We start from the raw sequence: 19,750 nt of genomic DNA, 5'->3' as shown, positions 1-19,750 counted from the left end.
GTTATCTATGATGGCAATGAAAGAAAACTTCTGTTGGAGAAGGAAGACTTCAACTATCTTGTCTGTACTTTCTCAAGCTGCAACCCATATATGCAAAGACAAGTTTAAAGAGTAAACCAAGTTCTCAGCTCCTAAAGATCCATTAATAGAACTCCACATTTTTCCTAACAAAAAGTGGGCAGAACTGTAAAATTTGTCAGCCCTCATTTCTTGGTTGCTCATTTGAAGCTCAGCCATGTGTGAGGTTCTGTACTTTACAACTAATGAAACCCTTTTTTAAAACTTCATTCCATTTCCCTCCACTTTCCATTAGTTATAACCAGCTGTTAGACACTGCTTCATGTTCTATTTAATGAATCCTCTCTGGAGTCAAGAATGAAGTATAAGTATTTAAAAAAAAAAAAAAAAAATGCTGTTGAACTCAGCTGTTCATGACTTTTCCAGCTGAGTAGGTAAGTTTATTTCTGGTCCAATTATGCCTGATGGTATCATTTTATCTTTTTTCTGAAGTACTACCAAATTTCAGAATTCTACAAGTCAGTGCCAAAATCAAGCTGTCTACGAAGTTACTGTGAAAACATGCATTTGCTCAATATGAGTTGCATAAATATACTGTTGTAGACACAGGTTAGAGTTACATTTGCTTGCATAGCTTTGATTACATTTTGTAACTTTTTTAACATCTGTTATTACTGTACTACACTTTGCATGCTGTATTTCTTTTCACTTTTTCACTTCATGTTCACTGTGTTGTGATATGAGATTTTCTATATAAAAATCTGTTGATGTGATAACTTTGTAATCGCTTCTAAGCCTTTCATAAGCATGTAATTATATATATATGTAATTATATTATATATATATATATATATATATATATATATATATATATATATATATCTCCAGATAGATTTTTATGGAAGCTACAAGAGAGCTGGTAAGGGAAATATACCAAAAACCTTAGAATATGTCTGTCAACAGTAATCATATAAAATTGATGAAAGAAATTGTAACTTCTAATTTTATTATACAGTTGTGTTTTTTAATTCTCAACAGTGCTCTTTGTAATATTATAATTTTTTGGATGAAATGTCAGATTTGGTGATTGAATCCTTACAGTTACTTTGGAAGTCCATGAAATATTTAATTTTTATGTTTTTATCTTTATATATTTGTAAGATTTAATCTTGTAACTGCTCCTTCAGAGGCAGTTTAACTTATAATATAACCTATAAAAGTGCATTTCTGATTTAAGTAAAACTTTCTGGGAACTGTCGCTTCTGAAGAAGCTATGGAAACTAATGGTAGATGTGGAGTAAGGGCAAACAATCTGGAAAATAAATATCCATTTAGAAAGGGAGATAAAAATAAATACAAAATCGAAATCTACTTTCTGAAAGTGAGGAGGTAAAGGTTAATGAAGGATTTCTTTTCCAATTTGTTTGAAAACATCTGGAAAAAGTTCTGGGCTTTATTACGTGGCTACTGACATGCAGTTAAGCATTTCAGGGGAGAAGTAATGTTGGATCAAAAACATCCTGAAAGGTCCAAGACAAAGGCTTATAAATTAGCTTGGCTATGGAGCCAGTTGGACTGGATGATGAAACTCTCAGGATCAACTTAATTGGATAGCCTGGAAGGAATGTGGACCAACTGAGAAATCTCTGAAGCGGTTTTGGTGGGATTATTCAGCGCTTTCTGCTTCTGGACTTCAGAATGGCTAGAAGTATTTTAAAACTCTTTGACCACTCTGTGGGGCTCCTAACTAGGCTAAAACTATTGCATGTCTTAAGTAGACAGAAAGACTTGAGGAGCTGAAGAAGTCCCATTGCGAGTTTTGTCAACATTGATTTTTGGACTTTAAAAGCAGGGAACTATCTTTGGAAAGAAAATCTTGTAAATAGGGTCTACAAGGTAACAGTGAGATAACACTCAGATGGAAGGGAAGCAGTAAAAAAAATGGTGATGAACTGATTTTCCTGAAGATGTTTTGATTCTCCATCTTTGTTAAACCTTACAATTGCTAGGATATTCTGAAGGAATGTCGAACAGTAGCTAATATAATGGTTATACTGACACTTTTTAAATTCTGGCAATTCTTACTTTGCACGGTACCACAAATCCTGCACAAGATTTATAAGTATTTATTTGTGTTAGTGGTGTATGTTTCCTCCTCGAGGATGACTGGTACTATTTAAGGTATTTAGTGAGTAATGACCTGGCTCAAGTTTGCAGCAACGGAGGACATATCTTAGGTTGCTGCCTTCAGGGAGAACTTGAAACATGGTTAATCATATTCCACAAGAGAGGAATTAGAATTATCTCATAACAAACACATCACCATGGAGTGATTATCTGTTCTGTCTAGTACTTGCAGTAACGTAATTCACCAAATTAGTTCTTGCATTTTAAGGGAGCTACAAATTAGTGTATTTTAAGCAACAGACAAGTATGACTATGTGAAAAAGCCTGTCTTCATGCTGCCTTAATTACTTTTTTTTTAAGATTATATATACTTTTTTAGCAAGGAGTTTGTCATTTATTTAGCAAAGTTCTTAATCAAACTGTTAGCACAGCTGAGTATGAAGCACAGTAGTTTTGTCTACCTGAAAGCATAATCTTTCTACAGTATATTTTAGAAACCAAACCCTGAAAAGATTTATATCCTTTACAAAGAATATATTTGTGATTTCTTTGTGAATGCCCCTTCACAGGAAGAATTCAGGTCAGGCTGGATGGGGCTTTGAGCAATCTATTCTAGAAGGAAGCATCCCTGCCTATAGCAGGGGCTACAACTACGCAATCTTAAAGGTTCCTTCCAACCCAAACCATTGTATTATTCTCTAATCTTTGTTTTCTGAGCATTTATGATAGTTTTGTTTGTCCTTAAATATTGGTTACATTGTTGGACACTGTATATGTTATTTCTCTGAAGTGTTCACCAAATTAACTGTTTCTTTTGCTAGCTTAGAGAGTATTTGTGCTAACACTAAGCAGGGGTGTCCAATTGGACTCTCTTAATCCGTTTGAGCCTCATGGAAAGCGAAAATTGCCAGTTTCAGAAGCCACTCATACTGTACGTATGGTGAATTAACACTGAGAGATAACTCAGCATCACCATGCAGCTCTCTCACACATCTGTCTCAGAAAGGTACTGGGAGAAAATACAAGTCTAAAGGAGAGTTATGTGGATTGAGATCTGAGGGATCTCCTGTCAATGGTTTACGGGCTGGTGGATAGGTGAAAAGGCCTCGCCATAATGCTGAGGTGAGATGTGCGGTCCAGTTGAGCAGCAGGGAGATGGAAGCATCAGGTGACCTTGCCAGGGGTTACATCTCCTCTCTGACCATGAAGCCCCCTGGGGTATGTAGTTCTCTTCTGGACAGGTACCTGGAACTTGAGCATTAACACTTTAAGTCCCCAGTGCACTACATGATGTTATGATGTAGAATACCAACAACCAAAAATTATAAAACCATGTCCACTAATTACCTTTATAGGCAAAATGGACTCAGCATAAGGCAATCAATATAATTTGTTGCCTATTCATAAAGCAGAGCAGTGAGAAATTAAGCAAACTAAAACCACATTTCTTTCAGTCACCTTTTTCCAGATCCACTGAGTGGTTCAAAGGAATGGTGATTGCAGTCAGTCCCCAACTCTGTCCATCTCTGCTGCTCCTTCATGGTCACTCTCTAGCCAGTGTGGGGTCCCTCCCATGGGATGCTGTCCTTCATGAAGTGACCCTGGTGTGGGCTTCCCACAGGCTGAAGCTCTCCAAGCACAGCCTCATCACAGGTCTGTAGCACACAGCTGTCTTCAATTTATAGGAGGGAGAGGAGGTTCTTTTTAGTATCTGTATACCCGGTGTGAGATTAAGAAACAACAGTTCAAATTGCTCTGACCAGTTTATTATAAATCCTATTAAGGGTGATGGGGAAGGGAAGGATGGCGATAGAAAAGATAGGAAATAAGCAAGAATTGCGTAAAGCAGTCACCACCAGGATCCAGCAGAGCTCCTGTTGCGTGCTGTTTTGAAGGTCTGAGGCAAAAGCAGGAGGGGGAGAGCAGCAGCAGTGTAGCCAGCCTTGGGCAACACACAGGTAGCAGGAAGAAGTCGCAGAGCCAATCTGGGAGGAAGCAGCAGAACTCAGGTAGCGGACCTAGGAGAATCCATCAACATGCAGGAATTCCATAGTAAGGAATCTGATGGCGGACACCTTTGTTCTTCTTCAGTATGCTGGTAGAGCGCACAGCAAGTCCAGGAGGGAGAGAGGCAGGTCATGAGGCTTCTTATGCCAGAAACCTCCTCTTCTTCATGAGGAATCTGTTGCCAGAAAACCTAACCTCATGACGTTATTGTAGGTCCCCTTTCTATCTTTCTTCTGCCAGCATGGGATTCCTGGGAGCTTGGCTAAGAGTCATGTGCAGCACCTCCTGAGGTGGCCATCTTCCTTGAGATAAGCCCACACAAAAGACTGCTTCCTAGCCATTAATCTGCGACTTCTCTCTCTCCCTCATTTCCTCTGGACTTGTCCATCTGTGTTCCCAGCAAGCTTTGAGATAATGATGTAAAAGAATAATCTCTTACAAGGGCCCACCCTTCAGGCAGCGCTCTGCACCAGTGCCCATTGGTAGCAGCTCCCACTGCTCTCCTGCCCCACTGCAGTGCCCTCCCCTCAAGTTGCGGTTTGGGCCCAGGGTACCCCTGTGGGGGCTCTTAATCAGCTGCAGCTCTTTCAGGCCTCAATCCACTGCTGCATCATGGTCTCCTCCATGGCTGCACATGGAGATCTGCTCTGTGTGGTGCCCATGGGCTGCAGGGGGACATCCTGCTCTGCCAGGGGCCTCTTCTGGGCTTCAGGGAGCCCTTGCTCTGTGCCTGGAGCGCTTCCTGCCCTCTTCCAGCACTGACCTTGGTGGCTGCAGAGCTGTTTCTCTCACATTTGTTTTTTTTACCTCCTCTCTCCCAGCTGTTGAAGTGCAGCAGTTATTCCTTCTCTTAAATCTGCTCTCCCAGAGCATATCCAGCATCACTCATGGCTCAGCTCTGACAGTGGTGGAACCCTTTGGAGGAGCTGGAGCTGGCTCCAATCTATCATAGGGTGGCTGCTGCACTCAGAGATCATCCCTTAAGTCCTTTTTCTGGTATTTTCTGGTAGAAGATTTATTTTGCCACACAAAAGCCCAATAAATCATTTGCTATCAGTTTATTCTAGTGTTTGAATTCAACTTAATTAACTGCCTCATTACTTTTTGCAGAGATGATTGTTTATCACAAATAGGAAGTAGTTTTCTTGTTGTGTAGTTTAAAGATTGAGCTGTTTCTCTAGCCTTCTGTTTTTCAACAATTCCCTTGGCATGTATAATTAACTGCATGGGACAAGAGTGTGTATGCATGGATATAGTCCCAGCCATGACCCATGTGTGTCCATCACCACAGCTTAGCTAGTTTTCTCTCAGCTGTCTCTTCGTCATCAGTCTCTCAAGGTGCCTCCCTCTCTCCCTTACTCTCCATTGCCTCTCTGCTTCTATTTCATTCTTTTATCTCTTTTTGTCATTCTCTCTTTTCTAATGCTTAAAACATTTCATCAAATTTGAACAAGAGATTTATGTGAAGTAGTTCACTACTAATGTGAAGTAGATTTGATCTGGGAAATTTTTTTTTCTCCACAATAAACTTCTGTATGTGAGCCGATCACTTATATAGTCTTCCTTGGGGGATTTGATTTCAAAGGAGAGCTGAGATAATTTTTAGTTTCAAAGTTTTTAACTTTTTTTACTTTAGTGTAGTTGAATCACAGAATCACAAGGTTGGAAACGACCTGCAAGATCATCTAGTCCAACCACCCTCCCATTCTTATTATTAAACCATATCTCGATCTATATCATATCTCAATCTGAGATCTATTTTCTTTTTCATAAGTTATTGAAAAGTTGATTTGTGGTTATTTATCTTTTTTTAAGTGCTGTGATGTCATTAGAAATTTGGATGATTTGCTTTAACATGTTTAGACTCCAGTAGTTAAATATAGTTGCCAAGGTTCATTTTCTTGTAAGTTTTAGTTTTGATAAAAAGCATTTCACTTATTTAAAAAGTTCTTTTCAGCTTGGAGATTTCTGTATTTGCTTCATCATAAGCTGAATATCAAGATATTTGTAGAATATGCCATATGTTATTTTTACTTTAATGTATCTGAGAAAGTTGAAACATGAGGAAAGAAAGTTGAGCAAGAATTGCTTTCACTTTTTGTCACTTATGTTCACTGGGTAGTGAACGTATTTTAACAGAATTTGTGTAACCTACTAATTTCATTGCTTAAGAGATGCTCCAATTCCTATGAAATGAGTTCAAAGTGCATACTAAATTGTGAATTGTGAAATGCAGTGCTTTATATCCATTTAGAGTTGCTGATGTGTATTCCATACGCAATTATTGCAATAACTATTGCTGTCTGTTGTTGTGAATTTGGGCACTAGAGGAATGCTTGTGGTGTCAGCATTGTGATCTTGAAAGAAATAATTAATATAGAATACATTCTTAAAAGTTGCGAGTCCTTTAGCAGTGAGAAAGAGGAGGTTTGTTTCTGAATACCAGATGTTTGCTTGACTTCTAAAATTTCTTTGATACTATAAAAACATGCTACACTCTTCTTCATTATGGGAAATGCCATTGCATGTGATTGGAGTTGTTGGGTCACACTTATAGAATAATGCACCTGGTTTTGAGCCTTCCAATGCAGGGAAAATACCGATGAACTGAGGAATGTTCCTGCCTATTATGAGATGGATGAACGTGAATGTTTAAATATAAAGTTTCCTCTGAATCCTTTTTGTTCCCCTTCTCTTATTGTATGTCCAGATACATTTCTTTTTATTTTTTTTTTCCTCAAACTTATGTACATTACATAACCTGGTAGCAGGTTTTACTTGCATGAGAGATCAGTAGCAAGAGTAAAAGTTTATTTGAATAGACCTTAGCTGTTAGATATTAAAGGCTGTATTTATCAAAAAAGTGATAACAAGCCTTGATAGAACAACAGAGAAGGAGTACTGAGCTGCTAACAATTTACAAGTTATCAGTAGTTAGAAATCTTTTCATGTGTGATCTATCTTCATATAAATTGAATTGTTGGCTGACGTCTTTATTATTTTTATGTATAAATTTATAAATGAATAGCTTTTGAGTCAAGACAAAAAAAAAAAAGGACTCATACTGTATGAATAGTAAATTTAACATGGCTATTGGAGAGGCTTCAAAATAACTCTCAAAACATTATTTCATTTTTTTTCCTTAAACCTTATTTTACTTTTTGTTATTTTTTTACTTTTCTGAGAATTACTGTTTTCACATATGCAAGATTCCAATTGTTTCTTTTTTTTTTTTTAATCCTCTGATATTTTTTGCCTTCTACTTAACTTGCAATAAATCAAGTAACACAGTGTGACTTCTAATGTTAGATAAGCTAAGCAAGTCTCCAGAGGGACTACAAGAAGGTGTTGTGGGGGTGTACTTTTACAGATATGGTGAAAGCCTTTCTTTTTCTTTCTTTTTGAATATATCCATTTACATAGATGATATCTGCAAAACAGCTTGCCTAGCTGACATCTGTATATATTATGAAAATATTTTTGATTTCGCACCTTCCCTTCAATCAGTTAGCTATTTAAACTGTTTATCAGAAGTGCAGTCAGGATCTTCCTGATATTCCTATGCTGTGTATGTTGGGGGAAGTATGTACCTCTGAAGTGACCAGATCTTAGAAATTACATGGGAAAGGTAGATAACAGGTTGGCAAAAGTAATATCAAGTAGCATTGCAGTCGCATATGAATAATTTCCATAGACAAGAAAAAGATGTCAAAAATCATAGTGTCTTGGGTTAGCAGAGACTTTACACGTCATCATGATCCAATCCCCCTTCACTGGGCAGGGTTTCCAGCTGCAGGATCAGGCATCAGATCAGGGTGCCTGGGACCCCACCTAGCCTGGCATTGGACACCTCCAGGGATGAAGAGTCCTCTCTGAGCAGCCTATTCTGGCACTTCACCACCCTCTTAGTGAACAACTTCTTCCTGTCATCTACTCTGAATCTCTTCCTTCAGTTTAAAATCATTCCCACTTGCCCAAGGGTAAATCAAACCTGACCAATCAGATTGCTCTCTGTACTGTAATGATCTGGTTTATTTCTGAAATAAATGCTAGCTGATAGGAAAGAGTCCTGTCTTGTTATAAATGGTGCCAGTGAGAACTTCATATTCCGATTGATTTTGATTTTACCTAGCCCAATGGTATGGGCTATATGCTAGTACCTATGGGTAGGTACTAGCCCAATGATAGTAACTTGCTGTTAAATAGAAAAAAAAGAATCACTGCTTGTTCAATATTGATTAGTGTATCCACTAAAATCCTACATTGCAAGTTTACTAAAACCACTGAACTGGTTTTGAGTTAAGCTGATTGGGCAAAAGCAAACATTTAATCTTATTCATGGGGTAATCAGAACGTGGCAAAATGATAATGAAAAAAGAATGAATTGCCATTCTACCAGAACAACATACATCAGATAATATTATGAAGTCTGTGTCCATATTTAAGAGGAAATAAGTGGGTCTAGAGTCTTGCCATTAGATTAGTAATATCTACTCTAAAAGCAATTGTTGAGATTTAGTATTCTATGACTAGAGTGTGTGGACCAAAGGAGAGCAATGACATGACAGCACCAATTACTTTAAAGATATATGAAAATCCGTATTTTATGCATACTTGTAAGAGTTTCTGAATCCCAGTTCTCCCTCATTTCTCTCCTTATGTACACAATGGTTAATATAAGGTTTTCAAAGCTTTAATAATACCAATAAGCATGTATTTTTACACACAGGAATGTAAATTCACATGATAGTGAATAATGAATGACTGTATTTTCTGCGCAGTTTGTTGTACTCTCTGTAATGTCAGTCATTATTCTATCTGACAAGGATAGCATTTTCAGATTGATGTTTAAAATTAATGAGGCATTTCTTCTCTCAATAAAGAAGCTAATAAAGAACATTTTCCCCTATGAATTATGTAAATTAGTTTATATAAATTAACTTTTCAGGGTTTTGTGAATTTCTTTTTTCTGCAATTCATTCTAACATTTAGAGGTTGAGAGAGCTGCAGTGACTGGAATACTAAACTTGAAAAAAGTTTTGGAAAAGTAAACAAAATGGGAAGTGCCATTCTTTAAGAAGGAAAAATGAAAAGTTTCAAGAGATGCACCAATTTTTTATATAGAAGAACAAATTTGAGGTTACAGAAATTAGTTAAATGGAGTAACTTAGTCATTCAATTATCTCCACAGTTGAGTCTAGTTTTGAATATTAACTTTTTTTAAAAAATGTATTCAATTATTCTTTAAAGAAATTACAACTATATTGAGAAGGAAATGCAGTTTGTAGGTAATATAAGCTTGTACTTCAAAACCATGGTGCATTGGCCAGTCATATATTTTTCTCTTCTTCATGTGTATATGTTTATAGAGATGTGTATCATCAGTACAAAGTTCATAGAATCATATGCAAGATGAAAACAACTGAGATAAACAACAGATTCCCAAATACTGTGTACTGAAACTTGGTCTTCACCTTGAGTTATAACTGCTTCAATTGTTGCTCTTGTTTAACAGATTGCAGTAGAAGAGGAGAAGAACAGGAGACAGAAAAGCCATAAGTTCAGTGGGTCCAGAGTAGTGCGTACCTTTTCATTATTTGCAAAAAAAAAAAAAAAAAAAATTACCAATTTGAGGCTTATTATGATAACATTTTGAAGTAAAAAGGGAAACAAATTCAAGTCCTATCTGTAAAGGTGAATGTTGGAACTGAAATATACATTATGATATCCTATGAAGATGTTTGTATGTAGGGAAGTACTAGAATATTGTAACTTGATGAAGCCTTTATATTTAAATATGATGCTTTAATGCAAAGAGATCTCAGGTCTTTTTTTTTTTTTTTTTTTTCTTCTCTACACATAACTATACTTGCACTTGGGAAAATTTACTTTCCAGCTCTTCTTGTTTTCATGTGGTGACCCTCTTAAGTGACAGTCTTCCACGTTGTCCCAGTTTCTTGATTTCCGTGCAGCATGTCGTTTACACAACATTAACCTGTGTGCAATCTTTGGTATTTTGAGGAGATAGAGTTCAATACATGTTAGAAGTTGTCACTGTTTTTGAACACAGCATCTTCTCTCTTAACCTATAACATTATTTCCCAGAAATAGAACAAGATCAGTCTGGCTCTACTGCAAGTCAGCCTGCTCTTATTCGTATGCACACAGTGGGTTTATTAGCTTGGGTGCTGCATGATGTTAGGTACAATTTGAGGTGTCTGGCCGGGAGCTGGCTTAGGGCAATAGTCTGCCTGATAGGTTTGTATATATTTAATGCAAAAATATGCTTATGCTTGCAGTTTTTACAAAAATAGTTGCTTAAACATAGTTCATTTCTTGTAAAATATTTCATTCACTTTGCATATGCGTGTGTACATGCACACGTTTCAGTTGATAAAACAATCTCAATTGTCAGCTCTATTTTGACCGGGAGTTTAAGGTTTTGTATTCAACAGTTTATGAAATAACATTACTGATAAGCACGTAAAGGGTGAACAATTTAGCCAATATTTGCACTTGTGATGCCAGACTGTAAGATAAACTAGTCTTATGCAAAGGCAAATAATCTGAATTTTAACACTCAGAAATTCCATCAGAGATGTGTAGGATGACTAACACTTGGATGAATGTTTTATGTGCGAGTAACTCAGTCTTGCTAGTGATAGAGCAATCTAAATTACTTCTTCCATCAGTGTCCAGAAATGCTGACATTTTTTTACATTTTACTGGGAAAGAACTGGAATAATTAATACCAGAAGAATCATAGGGTATGTTTCTAGAAGACTCTGCAGAGAATTACATGCTTAACTCCCATCAGTTATCCTACTGAATTTCTCCTAAAACACATAAACTTTAGGGAGAGTAACATTACAAAAATCCTATAGGCTTTTAGCTTCCTCTAGATTTTCCTCTAAGTTACTTGTGGATGTTGAACCCATACGCTGCCTAGAATCCACATACAATCTTTTTTTTCCTTCACGTTAACTTTTCCTTAAAGCTACCATTCATTTCTAAATATCACTTTGTACAGCTGCCAGCTATACAAGCTTAAATGCAGAATAATTCCTCTCATTGTTGCCTATTAAACTTCCACTGAATTTAGATGATCTTGTCATCTGGGAAGTGACATCTGGGCTACTACATTCTTACATAATTCTGCCAACAGCTTAGAGCAATGAAGTGAATAGAGAATACTTTTCTACTAGACATTTGCTAATGCATCTATCTTCTTCTACATGTATAATTTTGCAAATACCACCTTTGAAAACTTATTACACCAATCATAGAAAAAAAGTAAAGCTTTCACTAACTTAAAAATACATCAGGAAATAGAATTTCACTGGTAGAAGAAAGTAGAATTTGTGATGGTAATACTGCTATGTGTTTCTAAACATCCTAGGAATATGCCAAATTAGTAAAACATAAAATTAACAGAAAGCACCTTTTACCTTTGTTTTGAGGATCATCTTTCCTTCCAATCTTGGTTTTTCTTTTAATATTCTCCTCTTGCCATGTCAAATTCAAATTATGATCTGTTTGAGAGAGAGGACTGTCTCCTCCAGATTGGATAACCTTTCCATTTACAATCTTAACTGTGATTAGTATTTAACAAGAAGTATGATTTAGTATACTGAATTAAAAATTCAACTGCAGCAAACTATTTAGTGTAAAAGAATTTAAAATACTCAGAAGCACTGTTCTCACTTCATAGAGCAGCAGACAAATAACTTCCAGAAATCTAGATCAATATTAATTATTCAATATTCAAGTAGTACTTTTGAATTTCCAAAGCAATTGGCACCAATAAGAATTTGTCCTGTATAAAAGGGTACAACAAACTGGATTACATTTCCAACAGAGTTATGATCTCAGCTACAATGCTGTTGTGAACTTCTATTGATTGCGATAATTATCAAAATTCAGTCAACCTCCAGTTTATAACATTGCAGGGAGCAGCCCCTGCCATCTGCTGCACTTCAGGCTTGATTGAATTCAGTGTTTGAGGTTCTGGTCAACATATTTCTCCAGCCTGTTCAAATTGCTCCAAAGTGCAGCTCTGCCCTACGATGTACTGGTTTCCTGAAATGCAAACTTTGTAAAAATGTCCCCTGTCCTATCTTCTAGTTTATCAATGAACAAGTTAATTGTTAATGTCCCAATACTGATGCCTGAGGGACCCTAGTACTTACTGGTTGTAAGTGGAGTTTGCACACAACTCTGTCACGGAAAACATGAAATTGATCAGGCATGAGGTGCACATACTGGCTATACATATTCACAGTGGCTACTCAGCCACTTTGTCTTTCATGTGTTAAGAAATGGCATTTAGGAAAATTTCTTCCATAGAATTCCTACAGACCAACCTCTGTCTGACCTAAGATGGAGTACCATTTTTATTTATCTTGAAGATGGTTGTGGTCTTTAGTTCTTTCCAATAATAGGAACCTCTCATTACTGTCACCTTTTAAAGGTGGTAGAAAGTGGACTTGCAGTTACATTGCCCAGCTCCTCCAACACTCTTGGATGCATTCCATCTGTTATGTTGAATGTGAGCATGTCCAAATAGATTAAATAGTACTGAATTCTTTGACGTTGCTCTTAGCTCTTCTTTTGCTATTGCAGTACACCCATTGTTTTGCTTTTATAGTTGTCTCTTATTACTATTACTTCCAGCTGAAGTTTGGCTTTCCTAGCTCCATGCCTAGATGTGTAGGCAGTGTCTTTGTACTGTGTCCGCTTTCTATGTATTTCTGTTCTACATTTAAGCAAGAGCTCTGTGTTTATCCATGTTTTCCTTCCTGCACACTGGAAAGGACTGTCTCTGTGCTCTGAGAAGCCTGTCCTTGAAAATCAGCTAGCTCTCTTGTGCCACTTTGTCTTTTGAGGTAGTTTCATGTGGGATGCTGCTAATCAGGGCCTTGAAGAGACTACAGTTTGATTTTCTGAAGTTCAGGATTGTAATTCCACTGTCAATGTAACTTCTCTTAAACTCTGTAGTTTCAGGGTCACTGCAGATCTTATTCTACAGAGATTGTGACATGAAATACCCATAATGAGATTAACTCTTGCTGAGAGCTATAGTTGTAAAAGCATTACAGATCATGTAAATTAGCTTACTGGAGAAATATTTCTTAGAAAAATATTGAGAAAGATGACCTCCAGATGGCACAAAAAGGAAAGCTGTAATAATTACCCCAGTCTACATATTATAGCAGGATAATGTGTAACAGTTGTCCCAGTCCACATATTATAGTAGTTTTATGTTTAATGCTCATTTTACTGAAATTTTATAAAAACAAGCTAAATAAATAGACACTGGGTTAAGCAGTTTCTACTTATTTCTATTTAAACAGGCAAAATGGTCTCTGCATCCAGAAGTAAGAAAGTAAGAAGTATTCAGATAAATTAATTGTGTTATTTTTTTAAGGATACTTAGACAATAAGCTAGTATTTTACAAAGACAAAGATGCTGAAAACTTAATTTTAGTTGTGAAATACAGGAAGAAGTGTCCAGAATCATGTAGGCATTTTAGATATGTAGCTGATCCTGGCTTGGGCTATGGTGATGGAATATTTTTGTGTAGTCTTTTTCTATTTTTAATGACTCAATAATAGATGATTTGGCTTTCCCTTCATCTTCTTCCCAGCATATAATAGAAATAGTGTTTTCTGGTTTTATCTGCTTTCTTTATGAGAAATACATTTTTTTTTAATCCGTTTTACCTCTTATTTTTAATGTACATTCAAAATACTCTCCTCATGCTGTTACATGGTTTCTCCGATTTTTTTTTTTTCCTACCATTGCTTTGCCTGCCCTACCAATTCAGTTTGTAAAATTTATACCTCCTGATTTGTACTCATCAACATTGCTACATTTTTTTTCTCATTGCATGGTTTTAATTTGGCTTCATTTTTAACATATAGCATTTTTCCAATCCAGCATGATCACTACTTTGCACATTTTTTTTTTTTCAGGTGGAGCTTTCTGAATTTCTGAAAGTGCTATTTCTTAAAGCATCAGGCCTGTGTATCATAGCGAGAGGATTTTTTTAGACTGAGATTAATGACATTCACTTGTTTCTGTAATATCACAGATCTTTCTGAATAGTGGGAGTATCCCCAAGCCCTGTGAAAATAGGTAAGAGAGATCTCAGTGATTTTTTTTCTTCTTACTGAGTACGATATGTGAGATACTGTGAATATTTCAGCTATAAAAATGTTAGATCATTTTATACATTAAAGAAGTCACTGTGAGACATGTATCTATAGAAGACCACTATCTTGGTTCTGTTATTCCCAGAATAGTTCACCAGTGCTGTAATGAATTTCCAGCTCTCTGTAAAGAAAAGTCTGGGATGTAGAATGCTACCTCCAACAAAAAATAAGTTTGAGGTCAGGGTATTTGTCTCTGTCAAGGAGTTCTAAGAATTTTATTTCAGAACTCAAAATAACATTAATTAAAGCATGCTAACAAAGCAGTACTGTAGGCAACTTCAACATAATCAGTTATATATGAGCATTTTTTACACATTACAGATACGTTTTTAAGGCACAATTCCTGAATTCTATCTGCTCTGTCAGATATAAAGGACGCCAGCAATACTGACTTGCACTAATGTAATAACAGTACTGCAAAATAAAATGGGATATGCTGTGAGGGAATCAGCTGGCCAAACAGCTGATACCTGCTGAGTTGATGAGATAGGTCAAGCCAAGTTTAAATTGACTCTAAGTGTTAGGCAGGCTAAAATTTTCTTCCCTGCCATATTTCAGATCCTGACTGCTCAGACCTGATGTTTTGACTCAAGCACAGGTGTGGGTTGACAATTACCCTCTCCAGGTGGCCTATCATCAGGAGGAGGAGTATTATCTTCAATGACTCCTGGTTATCCTTTGGGCAAATTGTCAGTGTTGGGGTCAAACAGGCCTAAACCTGTCCTGAAATTTCCAAAGAATGTTCATGTTTTAAGGGAAACAAAATATTTCTTATCAATCTTTTGGCCCAAATAGGCACGTTCATTCTTAAACAGTGAGAAAATGTGCAGTTTGTCAATATGATATATGTGGAATACTAAGGGAAAATTTATGTAATTTATACTAAGTATAAAAACTCAATTTTATGAAATGCAAGATGTTTGAATACTCATCTCTTACCTTTAGAAAATTTAATATCCTTATTTTTGCTCTCAAACTTATAGAATCATTTGCATTGGAAGGAACATTCAAAGGTCATCTGGTCCAACTCCTCTGCAATGAATGGGACCGCCTACAGCTAGATCAGGTTGCTCAGAGCCCTGTTCAGCCTGACCTTGAATGTCTCCAAGGATGGGACACCTACCACCTCTCTGGGCAACCTGTGTCAGCACTTCATTACCCTTATCACAAAAAAAACCCAAACTTTTTTCTTATATCTAGTCTAAATCTCCACTGTTCTAGTTTGAAACCATTTGCCCTTGTCCTGTCACAACTGGCCCTGCTGAAGAGTGTATCGTGTTCTTTCCCCTTTAGATACCGAAAGGCTGCTGTCAGATCTCATTAGACCCTTCTCTTCTCCGGGCTGAACGCCACGACTCTCTCAGCCTGTCCTCGCAAGAGGGTGTTCCATCCCTTGCATTATTTTTGTGGCCTCCCTCTGGAAGTGCTCCACCAGTTCCATATATCTCCTATACATTTTGTTTTTGTTGAACTATGTGAAATTCCCCTGAGACCCCTGCTCAAGCCTGTGTAGAGCTCTCTGAATGGCATCCCATTCTTTGGGTATTCCATCCCTCAGACATATTGACTGCACCACACAGCTTACTATCTGAAAACTTACTAGCATCCACTGTTGTGTTAAAGAGCATTGGTTCCAGTGCTAACCCTGAAGGGCCCCACTCATCACTGATTGCCATTTGGGCTTTGATAAATTGACCACCACTCTCTGGTTATGATCTTGCAACCTATTCCTTGTTTATTGTACAGTCTATCCACCAAAACTATATCGTTCCAATTTGAAAGGAAGGATGTTATGAGGGACTATGTCAAAGACCTTACCAAGGTCCAGATTGATGCCATCAGTGGTTCTTCTGTTGTCCATTGATGCATCACAGAAGGCTACTAAGTTGGTCAGGTAGGACCTGCCCTTGGTGAAGTTACACTGGTTGTCTTATATTCCACCCCCCTCTTCTATGTGCCTTAGTATAGCTTCCAGGAGGATCTGCTCTATGATCTTCCCCATCACAGATGTAAGGCTGACAGTTTCGTAGTTCCCTATATCATCCTTTCTTCCCTTCTTAAAAAACAAATGTGGTATTGCCCAATTTCAAGGTTTAATCTTCAAAACCCTTTCTTATTACCTGAAAAATTGCTGCTGCTGCTGACTTACGTATTCCCTTAGTACCATATTTCAGTGTAGTATAAATTTTATCTTTTTGATGTTTACATGCTATTTTCAATGATTTGAGCAGAGAATCCAAATGTAACTAAAATTATACTGATTATACTCCCTACAAAAAGTGATGTGAAACCATGTATGAAGTGCAACTGATTCTCAGTTCTATTTAAATATATCTTTAACATCATCTATTTCACATATAGAATTATTCATTATAGAATTGCTTTGGTTCTTTGAAAAATTGATTTTGAAAATGGTTATAAAGTAGAAATCTACCACGTATTTAAAATATACATTCTGGTGAAATGAAAATATAAATGCAAATATTTTTTTTAACATTATTTCTTGATGCAAATATGCCTTAGGATTAAAAAAGTTCTGTTTGATTTGTTTAACATTTACAGGAATGCTTCAAAAGTTATCATCTTGCTTTACTGTTTTACAGATAGATTAATATACAAAATCCTTTTTTTTCTCTCATTTTCTAGAAAATGTAGTAGAGCGGAAAAAAAAAAAAAAACAACAAAAAACAACCCCAAACTAACAAAACAGGCACATTTGCCTACCTAGGACAAAATTTTGATTTGGAGGATTTCTCACTGATGACTGCTACTTGTTGTTCACAACTAGTACCTTGATATTTTCTTTACAGAACAAATTCTTTATGCTTACAGAATTGAGAAAGCTCAGAGAAGAAAGTCAGCACAGATTTTTTTTTTTTTTTTTTAATGTGGGAAGCCTTTTTTTAATTATTACAAAAATAATTCTTATCCTCATGAGGAAAAGGAAGAAAAGATTTTTCATAAGGCTTTAGTTTTCTACCTACATATATGGCAGTACTGAATTGTTTCTAGAGTAAGAACTCCATTTGAAAAATTGAAAATAAATAAATAAAAATCCCAGTGATCATCTGAGTGAATCCTCAATGAATTTAGACCTGGTTATATAAAAATTGTTATCAACATAGTATTCTTAAGAAAATACTGACTTGATCAGTACTTCAAATCTTGGACCAAAAAATACATAAAAACATAAAGATTCCTTGCACTGCCTGAGATGAGAGAATGTAAAATGTTATAAAGATTCAGATAACTTACAATTTCTTCTTGAAAAGATGTCTTAGGCTACTTGCAATAACGCTTCCTCTGGAAAAAAACTACTCTTGTAGTAATTTACTCCATGTAGTTATTTGTGGCGAAGAGGCCAGAAAAGTAGCCTCATTACTTAATGAAGTAAAGATTCCTTTTCTAATCTTCCTCTAATCTAAAGCTGTACATCTTATGCAGGCTGGACTGGCGTATCATGTCAAGAAACTGGTAGGCTGGGCGAGAAGATTAAGCTGACCCATTATTATAGAGATGAATTAAGAATGTATGTCTATGTATTGCACAACATGCAGTTTCCATTTGCCTTGATTTTTATATTGTTGTGATAAGGTCAAAAACATAAACCCATGTTTTACAGCAGATTCCTTGAATGTATTTTACAAGTCTTGAGTAGAAATGCCAGCTGTGCATCTGCAAGCAAGTTGCCTTACATTTTAAATGCTAGTATCAAAGGAAAAATAGCTGCCTCAGTAAGTAAGCATTTCGTATTGTGATTTAAGTCATAGAATAACTCATGTATTAATAAATTTAGACAAACAGAAAAGATGGAAAAATATGTACTTAATTTTCTATCATAAAAACGCTCAGGTGATGTATTTGAAGTAGGATGCTAGCCATAACTTGACACCGAAAAATTGTTGTCTGAAGAAGAGAAAATCTACTCTACATCTTTGATTTCAAGTTGTCTGCCACAGTGGCTGTAATGTGGAGCAATATTACTTTCATATTCAACTTCTGTAAAGATCAAAACTTAATGCATAACAAAGAGTTTATACTTCAGTGAGAATTTTATGAAGCTAAGTGTCAGCCTCAGCCTTTATGCATCGGTAGGACATTGATTAATGATTGTTGCAAGTCTCTGAAAATAAATTTGCTGTAACTTTATTGCTGTTTATATATATATGTCATGAACAATTGTGCAGAACTGCAGCAAAAAAAACACGAGGTTTTTATTTTCCCATCTTATTTTCCATAATTTCAGAGACTTTAAAAGGGTGAAATAAACCCCTGACAGTTTTGCTGCCTCAGCTAGCTTTTATGTTAACTTTCAGTCTTATAAATTGTGGCAACAGTATACCTAGGTATCACCACTGCAGAATGAGGGAAAATTAAAACAATATTCAATGATGAACTCTCCTAAATGATATTCAAGAACGCAAAAAACCTTAGGTCAGCACATTAATAGCATACTAAATACTATTGGTAAGAGATTGTTTTTGGATTATTTACTCTCCATGTCAGAAGGAATTTATGAAACAGGGCATGTTTCACCACACAAAATATTCTGTCTTTGTATGTGCAAAAATGTTTGCAAAGATGAAATGTTTGAAATTAGCCTGTGCTCTATAATTCTTCTGTTTCCTTCTGTTTTGATACTTTTGTCTCTGGGGAGTGTTCTTCTCCATTGCTAATCATTAGGAAATCCTTGCAAACAAAATATTTGACAAACTACAAAACATCTTCCCGTGTCTTACCATTTGAACATGTACTTCATATGTGATTTTTTTTCATAAATGTTCTTCAGGGAGAAATACTTATTCCTTAATAGTCTGATCTTTTGTTTGTTTAGTCATCTTTGTATTGTTAAGTCTACTAGACTTAATAATATGTCTTAATTATATTAAGTGTAGTAGATTTAATAATAGTAGAACTAATAATACTTTCTTTTTTCAACTGTTTGCTGAGTAGGTTCAACAATGGTAGATTAGCAAGTACTGGGAAGCCCAGATGTTTCCAGGAGGTCTTTGTATTGCAGGGCTTAAGAAATGGCTTATTACCTGATGTGACATACTTGTGATATGGAGCTCTGCAGGAGCATCTCGTTGGTAGATTTCTGGATAAGAGCTCACGCCGTGGTGTTTAAGAAGAGAGGGAGCTACAGTCATTTCTTTGAAATAATGACATTGGCAACTACTGTCAAAGAAATACTGTGGACTATGAATAGCAAAGCATCCAACCCCCACTGAACAGGATTACTTATATCTCTTCTAGGCACATTACTAGTCACTTTTACGTGCGTAGTTGTTGTGTTGGCTTTTTTTTCCCCACTGTCTTGATATCTGTACTTCTTTTTCTAGGGTAGAAATATTGCAACAGTAACAATTGTGTGTTTTCAGCC

This window comes from Lagopus leucura, unplaced genomic scaffold (genome assembly GCF_019238085.1).
Source record: "Lagopus leucura isolate 7727_CA_CO unplaced genomic scaffold, USGS_WTPT01 Super-Scaffold_100159, whole genome shotgun sequence".
Classification (NCBI taxonomy): domain Eukaryota; kingdom Metazoa; phylum Chordata; class Aves; order Galliformes; family Phasianidae; genus Lagopus; species Lagopus leucura.
The sequence above is the reverse complement of the archived record's forward strand: the minus strand, read 5'-3'. Positions refer to the sequence as shown.